The 17,331-nt window shown below is 42.8% G+C and overlaps 1 protein-coding gene across 11 annotated transcripts in view; it reads right to left on the bottom strand.

Annotated features, from left to right (window-relative positions):
* The window catches only part of PPCDC (phosphopantothenoylcysteine decarboxylase), a 121,845-nt gene that overhangs the window by 66,431 nt on the left and 38,083 nt on the right, over positions 1-17,331 (bottom strand). For 7 of the 11 annotated variants that reach the window (XR_014015281.1, XR_014015283.1, XR_014015284.1 and 4 more), the window contains 2 exons: positions 13,635-13,795; positions 645-830 (listed from right to left, as the gene is read on the bottom strand). The gene's annotated coding sequence lies outside the window, so the exon portion shown is untranslated. Of the gene's footprint in view, positions 1-644; positions 831-11,124; positions 12,127-13,634; positions 13,796-17,331 lie in introns of those variants that run through there. The other 4 variants (XR_014015282.1, XR_014015288.1, XR_014015289.1 and 1 more) reach the window with 2 other exon arrangements.

Below are 17,331 nucleotides of genomic sequence, written 5' to 3'. Positions count from 1 at the left end.
GAATTTTATTTTAACTCTCAGTATACCATCAGGGTCCTTTAAACCCAATTTTAATTTTTAAGTTTCTTTTTTGAGCAGTTTTAACTCTTCATAAGGATTGATATTTTATGACTTTTATCCTTTCACAGGGGTCTTTCAAAAACCAAAGAGAAATTTCAATTATCTTTTTAATAGAATAAAGCTTGTTCTATCTTACAATTGCCATAACGATCCATTGGATCCTTCATATATCCAAAATGTATCAATTGCCATATTGATCCATTGAATCCTGGATAAATTCAAAATTTATCCTGGGGCTTCCCTGGTGGCACAGTGGTTGAGAGTCCGCCTGCCAATGCAGGGGACGCAGGTTCTTGCCCCGGTCCGGGAAGATCCCACATGTCACGGAGCGGCTGGGCCCGTGAGCTATGGCCGCTGAGCCTGCGCATCCGGAGCCTGTGCTCCGCAATGGGAGAGGCCACAACAGTGAGAGGCCCGCATACCGCAAAAAAAAAAAAAAAAAAATTTATCCTAGATCTTAAAACATTTTGCTATTTCATCCTCCTAGGAACTATTTTTCATCATTACTCATTAATTATTCTCAACCATGCTTTTTAAAAACAGAGACTAAAATAATAAAAAAAACAGAAGAATGATGGAATTACCTGGAAGGATGATTCAATAGTTATATGAATCATTACTATTCCACCATCTTTCAATTTTCTTATTGTTCTGTCCAAAGCATTAGACATCTTTCAAGAAGATGGAAATAAGAAGTCTAGAAACATTATCTTTGTTTGTTTGTTTTAGCTTTCATTGTAGAAGATGAGAATTCAGAATAGTTCATTTTCCTACAAAGAAGAAAGAAAAACAGACATTTCATAGTTACTGAGGAATCATTAGATGAATGCAATGTGACAGATAGCAGCCACTCTAGACTACAATGATGATGGTAAAATTATATATAAGCAAAGTTGTGGACTATGAGTTTTCAGATATCTTAGATGAATTTTCTCAAATTCAAGAGTTGTCCCCATTTTCCCAGAGAGTGGAGAGCTAGAGACCAGAGAGGGATAGTTCTTTTCTAGGGTCACCCAGCTCTTGCCCTGTTCTGTTGCACAGAGATGTGCCATTGAGCCAGCCTTTCTCATGGCAGGCATACGGTAGGTGCTTCCCTGCAAGCCTGAACAGGGCTGGCCCTTGAAGTAAGGAGGCTGTCCAAATCCCCGCTCCTGAGACCTGGCACTTGCCCAACTCATCTGCCACCCTTCCTTGGGCCTTGGGGCTCTTGAAGCTGTGGTTTTCCTCTGGGTGGTGACTCAGTGCCCGCAGCCCACCCTGCATGTGAACCTCCCTTCCCCTGGGCCTCACTGACCGCCCTAAACCACAGGCAGCTGTGGTTTTCCCTAAAACAGCAACCACTAACTGCCAAGCCCACCCCACCTACCCTCCACTCTCCACTCCACCCGTCAGTGCCCTAGCCCCAACCTCAGGGCATCAACTGAAAGAGAACTGAAGGGAGTTGCATACATCCATGGGACATGGTGTTTATAATGAGCTTTGCCTTTTATAGCATGAGTGTAAAAGATATACCCATTTAATAGACAGGGAGAATGAGGCCAAAATGTTTTAGGGGCTTCTTTCAAAGCAATCTATGCATTCCTTCAACTAGCATTCCTTAAAAGCCCACTAAAACACAGGACAGTAAACACTGAGATGCCCATTTTCCCCTTCAGGGAAGGACTTGGTACCCAGGGGCAGGAGTACTGTGGGCTGTCAGCCCCTCAAGGGATTGCTTCAGCTGCAGATACTTGCTTTACTAGAGGTCATGCCCTTCTCTGGGTGTTCTATACACAAAGACTAATCTAGTTGGGGTATAAATGCCCAGCTATTTCAACCCAGTGTGGGATTGTGACAGGCCATTCTGCTCCAAGCTCCCAATGAGGCAACCAAGGCTGGGGTGGGGCCTGCAGTGCAGCTCTGCCCAGTTCTGCCTCTTCCCCCTCCCTTCTACAGGCATCAATCTCAAGAGCTCTCCCTAAAGAACATCCAGCATGCTAAACTTTGAGTCATAGTCTGTTTCCTGGAGAACTCACCCGCAATACTTGGCTTTCAAAGAGCTGCCAGCCTAGTGGCAGAGAGACACGTAAACAACCAAAGTGGAGAAAGGATGGCCCCAGGGTGACACAGCCACCAGAGGCCCCAAAAACAGGCTTTGGTGCACAGGCAGGGAGGATCTGGGAGGCACTGGGTAGCAGCATTGACGCAAGAGCCTAAGCACCTCTTGCCACCCTAAAGCTGCAGCACAGACCCTCGGCTTGGAGGAGGGACAGGGTTCCCACCTGCTACCATGATTTTCTCTCACCTAGTCTGCTCCCATAAGCAACACCCCCCAGGGTGGCCCTCTCCCAACTTTCCTCCTCAAATACATATTCTAACTATGCGTCCAGGTGCCTCTTACAGCCCCAGTACCTTGTGGCCAGCCAGAGGCAGCTGCAGAGCTCCAGGGCTGCTCAAGGGAGCTGTTCTGGACCTTGAGGGCTCAGAAAGGAGAGCAGACCCTTAGGTCAAGCAAAGGAACCCCAGGATTGTGGGGAACACAACTCGGTTCCAGTTCCACAAAAAGAAACACGGCCAAGGGAGCAAGCAAGCTCCCCTCACTGTGGGCACATCCTCATACTATGGTCCAGCCTGTACTTGCTATGTTTCTGATGATCAGGAACTCTGACCCTACGTCCCCTCCAACCAGAGGTCCCAGGGCTGGACAACTCAGATAATAAGGAAGGTCTTCCTTCCCTGGAGCCCTTCCCTCTGTCTCCCTGGGCCTTCTGCAAGAGTCCTCTTCTGGCCTTAGGGGCCATGGAGTCTGCCCCCTCTGCCCGAGGCTAATCTTTAGCACAAAAAATCCACAATTTGGGCCCCCAATCTGATCCCAAGTCATTGTGGGATCTTAGGAACATTCCTCTTGCAGGGAGCTAATTTCTCCATCTGTTTGACACGGGCAGGAGAGGAAGTCTTTCAGCTTCCTGACTGCCCTGACATTTTTGACCCAGTGGTATATCAAGACCATGATCCTATGCCTGGCCCCCACCCCACCCCTTTGTCTTCCCTCCAACTTTCCCAGACCCAGCATCTGCCACTGCCCCTTCCCTGACCTTCCACCTCTCCTGGGACTGACAAGAGATGAGAGGGTTAAAAGTCAGCCTTGCCTCCCAACTGACCCTAGAGGACTGCTCGGAGGGCGTGCCAGTCACTAAGCGCAGGGCAGCAGCTGCAACAAGCCAGTGTTCTGGCAATTCCTGGAAATCATGTTGGAGAAATGCTGCCCTGGTGAGGGATGGGAGTGAAGAGTTCAGGGTGGGAAACAGCCAGTTTACTTGAACGTATGTGTTGGTGAGGTTACTCCCTTGCAGCAGAGAAGTCAGAAAAACTGCTATCCATGCTAGACTCCTCTGTTGTGAGGAAGGATGACTCATCACAGACAATCTCTGCTCAAAGTGTACCATGGGCCCCACAATCCCCCACCCGCACAAGGAACAGCAGTGGGAGGGGACAGAAATGGAATGGGCACAGGCTGTGGCTTTGAGTCTAGTCCAGGATGGAGGCAAACCATGTCACAGACTTTAGCCAGGCCACAGTTGCACCAACCCTGACCCTGAGACAGCACTGGAGAGGGATGGAACCCAGCCATCCATGTCTTCTAGGCCAGGCCCAGCTTGTTTGGTTGTAAATATTATTAAGGGATTTAGTGGCAAGGGATGAGGCGCTCAGTCTGCAACCAGCATCAGGGATCAGTCTATGACCAGGATCAGGGCTCAGAGTGTGACCAGAATGAGAACTCAGTCCTGATGACAAGGGCCCTCACATTAATCACCCTCCAGGTGAGGCTCAGAGCCAGGGAAGTTGTGGAAAGTGTCTGAGGGCAAGGGTGGGGTCAGCTGGGAGAGAGGGGAGGTGGGGAAGCATGATTGCTAAGAGGTCCCTGGGCCTGTTGCCAGCTGAGTGAAAGCCAGACAGGGAGTCAGAACTCCAGCTCCGCCAGCTGTGCAATTTGGGGGACTACTTCCATTTTGGGCTGGGGGGGGTCTCTGTTTTCCTGTGTGTAACGTGGGGATATTTCCTTCTGTCCTGCCTGATAACAACCATTTAAACCACATGCAACTTCATGTTTTACGAAGCAGCATCTCTTTTGGCCCTCACAAGAACCCTTATCATACATGCCTCACAGGCTGAGAATGCAATTTATGAGATGGCTGAAAAGACGGATGGGGTTGTTTGCTCAGTTTTAAAAGGGGAATTCAGAGGACAGAAGTGTCTCAAAAGGTAAGACTCTTACTGTTGTCATGTTTCTTCTCATCTGTCTTTCAATTAATTTTTTTTTTTTTTTTTTTGCGGTAGGCGGGCGTCTCACTGTTGTGGCCTCTCCTGTTGCGGAGCACAGGCTCCAGACGCGCAGGCTCAGCGGCCATGGCTCACGGGCCCAGCCGCTCCGCGGCATGTGGGATCCTCCCAGACCAGGGCACGAACCTGTGTCCCCTGCATCGGCAGGCAGACTCTCAACCACTGCGCCACCAGGGAAGCCCTCATTGTGGTTTTGATTTTCATTTTCCTAATCGTTAATGATGTTGAACATGTTTTCATGTTGGCCATTTGTATACTTTCCTTAGAGAAAAGTCTATTCATCTCCTTTGCCCGTTTTATTTTATTATTATTATTATTTTTTTGGCCATGCCACGTGGCCTGTGGGATCTTAGTTCCCTGACCAGGGATTGACCTGAGCCCTAGGCAGCAAAAGCACAGAGTGCCAACAACTGGACTGCCAGGGAATTCTCTCCTTTGCCCGTTTAAAAATGGGGTTAAATTACGCACTTCCCTGGCAGTCCAGTGGTTAATACTCCACGCTTCCGCTGCAGGGGGCATGGGTTCGACCCCTGGTGGGGGAACTAACATCCAACATGCCACATGGTGCGCCCAAAAAAAAAAAAATTGGGTTAAATTGTCTTTATTACTGGGTTAAGAGTTCTTTATATATTCTAAATACAAGTCCCTTATCAGATACGTAATTTATAAGTACTTTCTCACATTCTATGGGTTGTCTTTTCACCTCTGATAGTGTCTGTTATGAGTTGAATTATGTTTCCCAAAAAGATCTGTTGAAGTCCTAACCCCCCAGTTTCTCAGAATGTGACCTTATTTGCAAATAGAGTCATTGCAGATGTGATTAATTAAGCTAGGGTCAAACTGCAATACAGTGGGCCTTAATTCAATATGACTGGTATCCTTATAAGAAGATGTTGTGAAGATACACATGGAAACCCTGTGTCCATTATCAGTCACTGTGATGTCAGAGAACACCATGTTATGACAGAGGTGGAGGTTGGAATTATGCAGCTGTAAGCCAAGGAATGCCAAGGATTGACGACTATCACCAGAAGCTAGGAAGTGGCAAGGAAGGATTCTCTCCTACAGATTTCAGAGGGAATGGTTTTGTCAATACCCTGATTTTGGACTTCCAGCCTCCAGAACTGTGACAAGATAAATTTCTATTGTTTTAAGCCACTCAGTTTGTGCTACTTTGTTATGGCAGCCCTAGGAAATTAATATAGTGTCCTTGTAGTATAAATGCCTGACATTAAGATTTTATGTATTGTAATGTAAGTGCCTGGCATTAAGCTTTTGATTTCTGAGGCATCCATTTCAAGACATCCATCTCAAATAAACATGTTGCCAGCTGTATGACATAACTTCTAGTTAAACAAATAGATAAGTAGCCAGGCGACCCCACCCATGAAGTTCTTCTTTCAGAAAGCCCTGGAGTAACTGGACACTTGATTGACTCTGCTTTTCCCTTCCCACGCCCTAATTCCCACTCTTATGCTTTAAATTTGCCAGTAAAGAGTGAAGCCACGAAATCCTAGGCACCCCACCCTCAACCCCAAGGGCAGAACCCCCGGTCCGCACTTTCTCTCTCCCCACAACCTCATTGTGTGATCCTTGGGGATGCCCTGTACTTTCCAGGACCTGTGAATAATAAACCTTGATTTTTCAAAGTTCTCTGATAGTTGTTGCTGAGGTGCATCTTGCAATCATAATAGAACCACAAGGGCCAGTCCAACCTCAACACTGGCTCCAGTCTGGGAAACGTCTACGGGGGCTTGCCACAAGTAGTATGAGGTCAGGAGAATGCCTAAGGCATTTTTAGCCAATAGCATCACTACTGATAGGCTGAAACCAACACAAAACAGTTCTTTGAAGCAAAAAGGATTTTAATTTTGATTAATGTATCTATTTTTCCTTTTGTTGCTCATGTTTTTAGTGTCATTTCTAAGAATACTTTGCCAAATTCATGGTCATGAAGGTTTACCCTAAATTTTCTTTTAAGAGTTTTTTAGTTTTACGTCTTATATTTAGGTCTTTGATCCATTTTGAGTTAATTTTTGTATATGGTGTGAGATAAGGATTCAACTTCATCCTTCACATGTGGATACTCAGTTGTCCCAGAACCATTTGTTGAAAAGACTATTCTTTCCCCATTGGATGGTCTTGGCAACCTTGTTGAAAGTCAGTTGACCATAGATGTGTGGGTTTATTTCTGGACTGTCAGTTCAATTCCATTGATCCGTATGTCTATTCTTGGGCCAGTACCACACTGTCTTGATTACCATTGATTTGTGGTAAGTTTTTAAATCAGGAAGTGAGTTCTCCAACTTTGCTTTTTTTTTTTTTTTTTTTGCGGTACGTGGGCCTCTCACTGTTGTGGCCTCTCCTGTTGAGGAGCACAGGCTCCGGACACGCAGGCTCAGTGGCCATGGCTCATGGACCCAGCCGCTCTGCGGCATGTGGGATCTTCCCAGACTGGGGCACAAACCCGTGTCCCCTGCATCGGCAGGCGGACTCTCAACCACTGCACCACCAGGGAAGCCCCCAACTTTGCTTTTTTTTCAAGATTGTTTGGCTATTCAGGATTCTTGAATTTTCATATGAATTTTTTCATCAGTTTATCAGGTTCTGCAAAGAAGCCAGCTGAGATTTTGATAAAGACTGTATTAATCTGTAGATTCGTTTGGAGAATATTGCTATCTTAATATTTTCCTTCAATTCACAAATACAAATATCTTTCTATCTATTTAGGTCATCTTTAATTTCTTTCAACAATGTTTGAGTATTCAGAATATAAGTTTTGAACTTCTTTTTAAAAATTTACTCCTGGGTTTCCCTGGTGGCGCAGTGGTTGAGAGTCCGCCTGCCGATGCAGGGGACACGGGTTCGTGCCCCCGTCCGGGAAGATCCCACATGCCGCGGAGCGGCTGGGCCCGTGAGCCATGGCCGCTGAGCCTGCACGTCTGGAGCCTGTGCTCTGCAATGGGAGAGGCCACAACAGTGAGAGGCCCATGTACCGGAAAAAAAAAAAAAAAATTTACTCCTAAATATTTTATTCTTTTTGATGCTATAGTAAATGGAATTGTTTTCTTAATTTCATCTTCATATCATTCATTGCTAATGTGTAAATATACAGTTGATTTTTGTATATAGATATCATACGCTGAAAACTTGTTGAATTTGTTTATTGGTTCTAGCAACTTTTTAGGATTTTCAATATTCAAGATCATGTCCTCTGCAAATAGAAATTCCTTTTCAATTTTAATGTCTTTTATTTCTTCTTCTTGGCTAATTGCCCTGGATAAAACCTTCAGTACCTTGTTGAATAGAAGTGGTGGGAGTGGACATCCTTGTCTTGTTCCTGATTGTAGGGGGAAGTTTTCAGGCTTTTGCCATTAAGTATGATGTTAGTAATAGATTTTTCATAGATTCCTTGTATCAGGTTGATGCAGTTCCCTTCTATTCCTAGTTTACTGAGTTTTTTTTCTTTCTTTTTTTTTAATCATGAAAGGGTGTTGGATTTTGTCAAAAAATTTTTTTCATCTATTGAAATGATTGTGTGGTTTTTGTCCTTTATTATATTACCATGGTGTATTATATTGATCAATTTTTGTATGTTGAGCCTTGTATTTCTGGAGAATATTCCACTTGGTCGTGGTGGAAATCCTTTTCATCTTGCTAGATTTAGTTTGCTAATATTTTGATGATGATTTTTTGCATATATATTCATAAAAGATATTGGTTCATAATTTTATTTTCTTGTGATGCCTTTGTCTGGTTTTGTAGCTGGGTAGTACTAGTCTCATAGAACAAGACAAGAAGTTTTCCCTCTTCCATTTTTTGGAAGAGTTTGTGAAGAATTGGTGTTAATTCTTCTTCAAATGTTTAGTAGAATTCACCAGTGAATTCTGGGTCTGGTCTCTCCTTGTCGAAAGTTTTAAAATTACTGATTCAATTTCCTGTTATAGGTCTATTCATATTTTCTATTTCCTCTTGAATCAGTTTCAGTAGTTTTTGTCTTTCTAGGAATTTGTCCATTTTATCTAAATTATCCAATTTGCTGGTATAGGTTGTTCATAATATTCATTTATAATCCTTTTTTAAAATTAATTAATTAATTTATTTATTTATTTTTGGCTGTGTTGGGTCTTTCTTGCTGCACACAAGCTTTGTCTAGTTGCAGTGAGTGGGGGCTACTCTTCATTGCGGTGCACGGGATTCTCCTTGCAGAGGCTTCTCTTGTTGCGGAGCATGAGCTCTAGGTGCGCAGGCTTTAGTGGTTGTGGCTCACAGGCTCAGTAGTTGTGGCTTGCGGGCTCAGTAGTTGTGGCGCACGGGCTTAGTTGCTCTGCAGCATGTGGGATCTTCCTGGACCCGGGCTTGAACCTGTGTCTCCTGCATTGGCAGGCAGTTTCTTAACCACTGCGCCACCAGGGAGGTCCTATAATCCTTTTTATATCTCTAAAATCAGTATTGATGTTTTCTCTTTCATTCCCAATTTTAGTATTTTGAGTCTTCTTTCTCTTTTCTTTTGGTCAGTCTAGTTAAAAGTTTGTTCAATTTTGTTTGTCATTTCAAAGAATTGACTTTTTGTTTCATTTATATTCTCTTTGTTTTTCCACTCTTATTTCATTAAATTTCACTCTAGTTTCTGTTATTTCCTTCCTTTGCTTGTTTTAGATTTGGTTTGCAGTCCTTTCCAGTGTCTTAAGGTGGTAAGTGGGGTTATAGATTCGTAATCATTCTTATCTTATAATAGACACATTTGAAGCTATAAATTTCCCTTGAAGCACTGCCTTAGCTGCATACCATCAATTTTGATATGGTGTGTCTTCATTTTTATTTACTTCAAAGTATTTTCTACTTTGCCTTGTGATTTCTTCTTTGGCCTATTGATTTTTTAGAAGTATGCTCCTATTTTCCACATATTTGTAAAATTCTCAAATTTCTTTCTGTTATTGATTTGTAATTGAATTCCATTGTAGTCAGAGAACATGCTTTTTATAATTTCCATCCTTTTACAATTATTGAGGTTTGTTTTATGGCCTAACATATGTTTTATATCAGAGGATGCTCTATGTGCATTTGAGAAGAATATGTATTCTGCTGTTTGAGTGGAGAGTTCCCTAGATATCTGTTAGGTCTGTTTGGCTTATAGTGTTATTCAGCTCTTCCATTTCCTTGCTGATCTTTCTAGTTGTACTACCCATTATTTAGAGTGGGATATTGAAGTCTCTGAGTATTACTGCTGAATTGTCTATTTATCCCTTCAAGTCTGTCAGTTTTAGCTTATGCATGTTGGTGTTGTCTTTTCAGACATAACAATTATATGTTTATAATTGTTATGTCTTCTGATGGACTGGCCCTTTTATCACTATAAAATGTTCTTCTTTATCTCTCGTTGCAAGTTTTGTTTTAAAATCTATTTTGTCTGATATTAGTAGAGCCACTCCAGCTTACTCTTGTTTTGTTTTTTTACATAAGAGACCTTTATCTATACTTTTACTTTCAATCTATTAGCATCTTTGAATCTGAAGCATTTATCTTTTAGATATCATAGGGTTGGATCTTGTTTCTTCAGTCCAGTATGACCTTCTCTGCCTTTTGACCAGATTGTGTAATATACTCACGTATAGTGTTGTATTGATATAGCTGGATTTATGTCTCCGATTTTACTTTTTGTTTTCTATGTTTTATATCTTTTTTGTTCCTTTCTCCTTCCTTTACTGCTTAGTTTTACACTAAGTGAATACCTTCTGATATAACATTTTAATTTCTTTAATAATTTTTTCACTATTTTTTGAGTTATTTTCTTAGCACTTATCAGAGTCTGATTCAAATTTATTTTAATTTAATTCCAGTGAGCTGTAAAAATATTACTCCTACACATTTATTTATATACTCCTTTTCCTTGTGCTATTATTGTTATTATAGTTATTTATTATTAATTATTACTAATTTATAAAATAAATAGTATACAGTGTATTGTATATGTCTATATAAGTTATAAATCCAATAATAAATTGTTATAATTCTTACTTTTTTAATATTTGTATGTCTTTTAAAGAAGCTGAGAGAAGAAGGGAGAGGATATATAATTATAGAGTTTGTTATTTACCAATTCTGGCTCTCTTCATTTGTTCCTGTGGATCCAAATTACAATCTGTTGTCATTTCTTTATTCTAATACAAAGTTGTTTCCACCCACCTCCTTTGTGCTGTTATTGTCAAATACACTGCATTTCTATATGTTATATAACCAACAATACAATTATAGACATGTTTTATATAATTGCTTTTTAAATCAGTTAAGAGAAAAAGAAGAAATATACACTTATACTATCTTATAAATTACCTAATTGTCTTTAACACTCTTTGTTTTCTCATATAGTTTCGAATTATTGCCTGAGGTCACTTGCTTTCAGTCTCAAGAACTTCCTTTAGTATATCTTGTAAGGTAGGTCTGCTAGCAACGAATTCTCTCAATTTTTTTTTACAATAAGTCCCCTACATATGAACCTTCAAATTTCAAACTTTCAAAGATGTGAACGTGTGTTCCATCAATGTCAGGCATGAGTGATATTGCAGCTTGCCCTCCATCTCCTATTGCGATGATCCTTCAACTCCACTATCCCCCACCTCCTCTCCCTCCTCCAGTCAGTAACTCTTCTTGTCTGTTCACTTGATGCCAGCCCCTGTATGCCAGCTGCTGTACTGTAATACTGTACTTTTCAAGGTACCGTACTGTAACATTGAAAATGTTTCCTTTATTTTGTGTGTTTGTTTTTTATGTTGTGTGAAAAGTATTATTAACCTATTACAGTACAGTACTACATAGCTGATTGTGTTGGGTACCTAGGCTAACTTTGTTGGACTTACGAACAAATTGGACTTAAGAATGCACTCTCAGAACGGAACTGGTTCGTATGTAGGGGACTTACTGTACTTGGAAATGTCTTTATTTCACTTTCATTTCTGAAAGCTAGTTTTGCTGAAAGATTTTTGGTTGACAGTTTTTTTCTCTCAGCATTTCGAATATGTCATCCCTCTGTCTTCTGGATTCCATTGTTTCTGATGAGAAGGCAGCTGTTATTTTTATTAGGCTTTCTTTGGACATGACAAATCATTTTTCTCTTGCTGTTTTCAATATTTTCTCTTTGTCCTTGACTTTCAAAATTTTACTACAATGCATATGGGTGTGGCTCTCTTCATATTTATCTTACTTGGAGTTCACTAAGCTTCTTAGATGTGTAGATGAATGTTTTTCATCAAAATTGGGAAGTTTTTAGCCATTACTTCTTCAAGTATTTTTAAATTTTCTCTTCCTCCTCTTTTTCTGGTACTCCTATTATGCTTATATTGGTACACTTAACAGTATCTCACTTTTCTCTAAAGCTCTGTTCTTTTTTCTTCATTCTTTTTTCTCTCTGTTCTTCATATTACATATTCGTTATCAACCTATCGTCAAGTTTGCCGATTCTTCCTTCTGCCAGCTCAAGTCTACTGCTGAGTCCATCTATTGGACTTTTCTTTTAAATTCTTATATTTTTCAAACTCAGAATTTCCAATTGTATCTTAATGTCTTTCTCTTTATTGATATTATCTATTTGATGAGATACAAATGAAACTGAGCAGGGCCCTATGGGGCTTCCAAGTACAGAGGAATTTTTGTCCCCCATTTCTTGTAGGCAAGACCCCAGCCTCCATGACCTTCCTTGAGTTCCAAAGGGCAGATTGCAAATCAAGGGAGGAGCAGCCAGAAAACCACCTGAGGCAAGATTAAAGGGACCAGAGAAGCTCATCAAGATAGGAGACTGACCACCTGAGACCCTGCACACACCCTAATCTTGTCAGCAACCCCACCCTTTTGAAACTCTGCAGAAGAAAGAAGAATGCAGGACTGTTACTGCCTTGATCCTTATTGCATACCCCTGACCACAAGCCCCAACTATAAGACCTCTCCCTATTCCCCAGGGAGGGGGGCACAGTTCTTGAGGTGCTAGCCTGCTGTGTTCCCCTCTTTGCCTGGCAAAGAATAAAGCCACCCTTTCTTTCTCCTCCAGAACTCTGTCTCCGTATCTCATTTCGGCATCAGTGTACAGGCAGCCAAGATTTTGGCAACACTATCATCATACTTTACTTCTTTATGCATGGTTCCCTTTTGTTCTTTGAACATATTTGCTGTGAAATCTTTGCCTGCTAAGTCTGATATCTGGACCCTCTCAAAAGCAGCTCTGTTGACTGCTTTTTTTTTTTTCTTTTATATTGGTCACATTTTCCTCTTTCTTTGTATGTTTCATAATTTTTTGTTGAAAACCGTGTGTTTATAATTTTATTATATTTGTAATAAAATTTTAGATAATACATTGCAGCAACTCTGGATACTAGCCATCCTCCTCTCCCCCCAGCTTCTTCTCCTTGCTGTTTGTTTATTTATTTTGTGATCTGGCTAAACTATTTTGAAATTTACTTCCCCCGCAGTGTGTAGACTGATTTCACTCCTAAACTGCATAGCCTTGGATATGTGCAGTCACTCTGGAATGACAGTGGTTTTAAAAGGGCTCTGTTCATCTCTTTCCTTGACCATTCTGTTAAGCTGTCTCTATTGGTATCACACCCAGCTGTTTGCCTCCACTAATTGCTGACTAATTGCTCTATTGTTTTCAACAATGCCCTGGGACATAAATTGCTCCACAGTCTGATCCAATGAAATGAAGACCCTTTGCAGAAGTAGTCTTTGAGGTCAGTCTCTGAAGTTTGTTCTGACCTCAAGAGGGCTCTTAGTTATCTCTTTGCCTGCTTCTCTCTGGCAAACTTCTACTTAGTCTAATTTTTAGCTTGTTTTTCTCAAAGCACTACCAGACTTTGTTTACCATCAATATCTCCATTGTTTTTGAGAGCACCCATGTGCTTGTATTTCCCCACACTCTGTTGCAAATAAGTCAGTTCCCTTGCGGAGGGCATCAGAGTTCTTATGTTCTTATGGAGTCCCTCTTATGGACTTCCTCTCTCCCTGTACAAAACTTCTGTGCCACTGCTCTGAAGCTGGTGTCTTGTAAAGCACCCCTGCTTTACAAGGGTTCTGGGTTGTGGCAGTAGCCTTTGGTCTTCTAAACTGGCCTCTCCCAGAATGGAACCTCCACTCTATAAGTGAACCAGGTTGAGGGAGATCAAGGCCTCAGTATCCTCAGGCTTCCATACCTAGGGTAGAGGTTCCACCCTATAAGTTGGGAATGGGTTGAGGAAGACAGCCCCAGCCCTCTCAGCTACTCTTACCTGGAATAGAGCTTCTGCAACACAGAGGTGAGGGAGATGAGAAATGCTGGTGGTCTGCCACTCTCAGGGAGATACCTTAGCTCTCAACTGGGCCCTGGGGATAGAGAGAACCCTGTGTTCTTGGCTGTAACGGCCTAGAGCAGAGCTTCTTTCACAATGACCTGGAAGGGGAGAGAGAGAAAGAAGATCATAGCTCAAATGCCATGGCCTCTAACTCTTCTTACTGTTACTGAAAGCTCGGCCTCTCTGTACATCGGTGCCAAATCAAATCTCAGAGACAGAGTTTTGGGTGAAGTAGAAAAGGACAGCTTTATTACTTTGCCAGGCAAAGGGGGACATAACGGGTTTCTTATCTCTTTCATCCTATTATCCATTTCTGTTTCTTTCTGTTTAACTTTCTGAAAGGTTTCCTTGACTTTATCTTTCTACCACTTGGTTATCACATTTTAAATTTCTTACTTGTTCGCTGATTGTTCCCTTTTTATGGCATCCTGTTCTTGTTTCAGGATGCAATATCTCTTCCAGTCTAAGATTATGAACAATAGTTTCTTTGAAGTTTTCATCTGCTCTTTGCAGCATCTTTGTTTCTGAGTTCCCTTTTTCTATTGTTTTGGCCTCTCTTACATGTTAAAGACTCTCCTCAGGGACTACCCTGGTGGTCCAGTGGTAAAGGATCTGCCTTACAATGCAGGGGACGTGGGTTCGAACCCTGGTCAGGGAACTAAGATCCCACGTGCTGCGGGGCAACTTAGCCCATGCGCCACAACTACTGAGCTCATGCACCTCAACTAGAGAGCCTGTGTGCTGCAGACTACAGAGCCCATGGGCTCTGGAACCCATGTGCCACAACTACAGAGCCCACATGCCCTGGAACCTGCATGCCATAACTAGAGGAGAAAAAATCCGAATTTCACAACTAGAGAGAAGCCTAAGCGCTGCAAGGAAAGATCCCGCATGCCTCAACGAAGATCCTGTGACGCAACTAAGACCCAACGCAGCCAAAAATAAACAATTAAATTTTAAAAAAGACTTCCCTCAAATGTCTGAAAACTGGCTCTTTATTTCAGGGCTGACATCCCAGCCTGAAGGCATGCTCATATCACCTGGAGATCACGTTCTATGGAGGAAAAAGAGGGCCAACCATGGAGCTGGACACACCTGGCTCAAAACCCATCTCCACATTTTTTTTACTCTGATTGGGTAAATCCCCTGAGCATCAGCTTCCCTTTTAGTAAAATAAGGATAATAATATACCCTTGCAGATCACACATAAGCAAGTGCTGGGCACACCACAGATACTCAGGAAATGTTAAGATCCCAGCCTTCCCCATTCAGAAGTTGGTCTAAGATACCTCAGTCAGTCCTTATCCTCTGCACTGACCGACGCGCACTACTCTTCCTCTGTCTCTCCCTTCCTATTAACATCATATGCTCACGATCATGCCTCTACCAACCATGGAGGGACAGCCCATCCCTGATAATAAGACTATGCCACCATGCTGCCTTAAAACAAATTTGGTGTCAGGTGGAACTGGGATCCAATCTCTGTACTGAGCCTTGAAATAACAGATATCATGTAAAATCAGAGGTTCACCCAGTGTCCCCAAGCCTTGGATGAGACCCCTATTTACTACAGTCAAAGAGATAAGAGGAGGGACTTCCATGGTGGTGCAGTGGTTTAGAATCCGCCTGCCAATGCAGGGGACACAGGTTCGATCCCTGGTCTGGGAAGATCCCACATGTTGCAGAGCAACTAAGCCTGTGCGCCACAACTACTGAGCCTGCGCTCTAGAGCCCGTGAGCCACAACTACTCAGTCTGCATGTGACAACTACTGAAGCCTGCGTGCCTAGAGCCCGTGCTCCACAACAAGAGAAGCCACTGCAATGAGAAGCCTGCACACCACAATGAAGAGTAGCCCCCACTTGCCGCAACTAAAGAAAGCCCACACGCAGCAACGAAGACTCAATGCAGCCCAAAAAAACAAGAGAGAGATAAGAGGAGACAGGAACAATATGGTCTAAGGGACTCAGAACATACCCAAGAGGAAGACCCTCAGCGACAACTGGCATCTGGACCTCAGAAAAGAGGTTCTTCTCTGCTTAGAGCAAAGAGGGTGTCTTCAAATCTTCCAACAGTCTGGATACACAATTTTTCAGGACAGCTGTTAGACTTCATGTACCACATCCCCACACTACCCTGCCTCCCCACCGCCCTCCAGCTCCTTCCTGCTGCACCCATTTTGCTGCTCAAGCCCAGGCCACGGCTCTATTTCCTTGAGGATACCATCTCCTAAGCAAGGCCATAAAGCAAGAGGAGAAAAGGGATAGCCTCTCCTAAGCCAGCAGGGGAGGTCTTGGCGTCCAACTGAGAATCTGTGTGCTCTGGCCTCCTTCAGAGCATTCTGCACCAGGCATCTGACTTCAAAGGCTCCCTGAGCTGGGCCTGGCCCTATTCCTTCGGCTCTCTGATCCTGCCATGGTGGGTGCTCAAACCTGAAGTTCCTGGGGCCGGGATGAGACCTTGGCCAGCTCCATGCTGTAGCCAGTGCCATCTAGGAAGGGCATTCCACACAAGGAGTTCTACACACCTGAGCCCTCTGCCGGGAATGTGTGCATCCAGGCCTGCACACATCATCCTGGGGGTGACCGGTCACCTGAGCAAAACCAGCACACTTGATGCTCAGGGCTTTTCCTGCACTCTGGTGACCGCATCCTTCATCTGTCACCTCTCCTGCATTTCTGAGGGGCAACTGAACACATAAGCTAAAACACACTTGGGAAATTCCACACCCTTCCATCTAATGGACCTAAAGGAGCACCTCCTATGGGCCCTACACTGTGCTAGGTCAGGTGGGGAGAGGCAAAAATGGTGCACAGGATGCTTCCCTCTCCTCCAACTAGCTGGCATGAAAGGTAACACCTGCCAAGTGTCCAATAATAAAGCTGTAGGAGACTAGAGGAAGGAGCCGTTTTAAAAGGATGAACCTGAAAGTGTTCTCTAGCTTGATCTGGTTGGTATAATATATGTTATTCTTCAATTAAAAAAAAAACTGTGACTGGCCCTAGCCCCCAGAACTCAGCAGAGACTAGACAGGCCAAGTGGAGAGAAGACAGAGGATAGAAACGTTGGGGGACCCAGGTCTGGAGGTTGGTGGATGGCAGTGGGAAGTTTCAGAGGGCATGGGTTGGGGCCCTTGTCAAAAAAATGTCTGGGGACTAACAGAATGTCAGAGACAGAGGGGATCAAGAGTGAGAGTTCTGCTATGAGACTGGACATCAATTACAGGAAAAGATCTGTAAAAAATACAAACACATGGAGGCTAAACAATACACTACTTAATAACGAAGTGATCACTGAAGAAATCAAAGAGGAAATTAAAAAATACCTAGAAACAAATGACAATGGAGACACGACGACCCAAAACCTATGGGACGCAGCAAAAGCAGTTCTAAGGGGGAAGTTTATAGCAATACAACCCCACCTGAAGAAACAGGAAACATCTCGAGTAAACAACCTGACCCTGCACCTAAAGCAACTAGAGAAAGAAGAACAAAAACCCCCCAAAGTTAGCAGAAGGAAAGAAATCATAAAGATCAGATCAGAAATAAATGAAAAAGAAATGAAGGAAACGATAGCAAAGATCAATAAAACTAAAAGCTGGTTCTTTGAGAAGATAAACAAAATTGATAAACCAT

The sequence above is a fragment of the Mesoplodon bidens genome (assembly GCF_964165515.1).
Source record: "Mesoplodon bidens genome assembly, chromosome: 3".
NCBI lineage: Eukaryota > Metazoa > Chordata > Mammalia > Artiodactyla > Ziphiidae > Mesoplodon > Mesoplodon bidens.
Note: the sequence above shows the minus strand (reverse complement) of the source record. Positions and strands in the feature narration are given on the sequence as shown.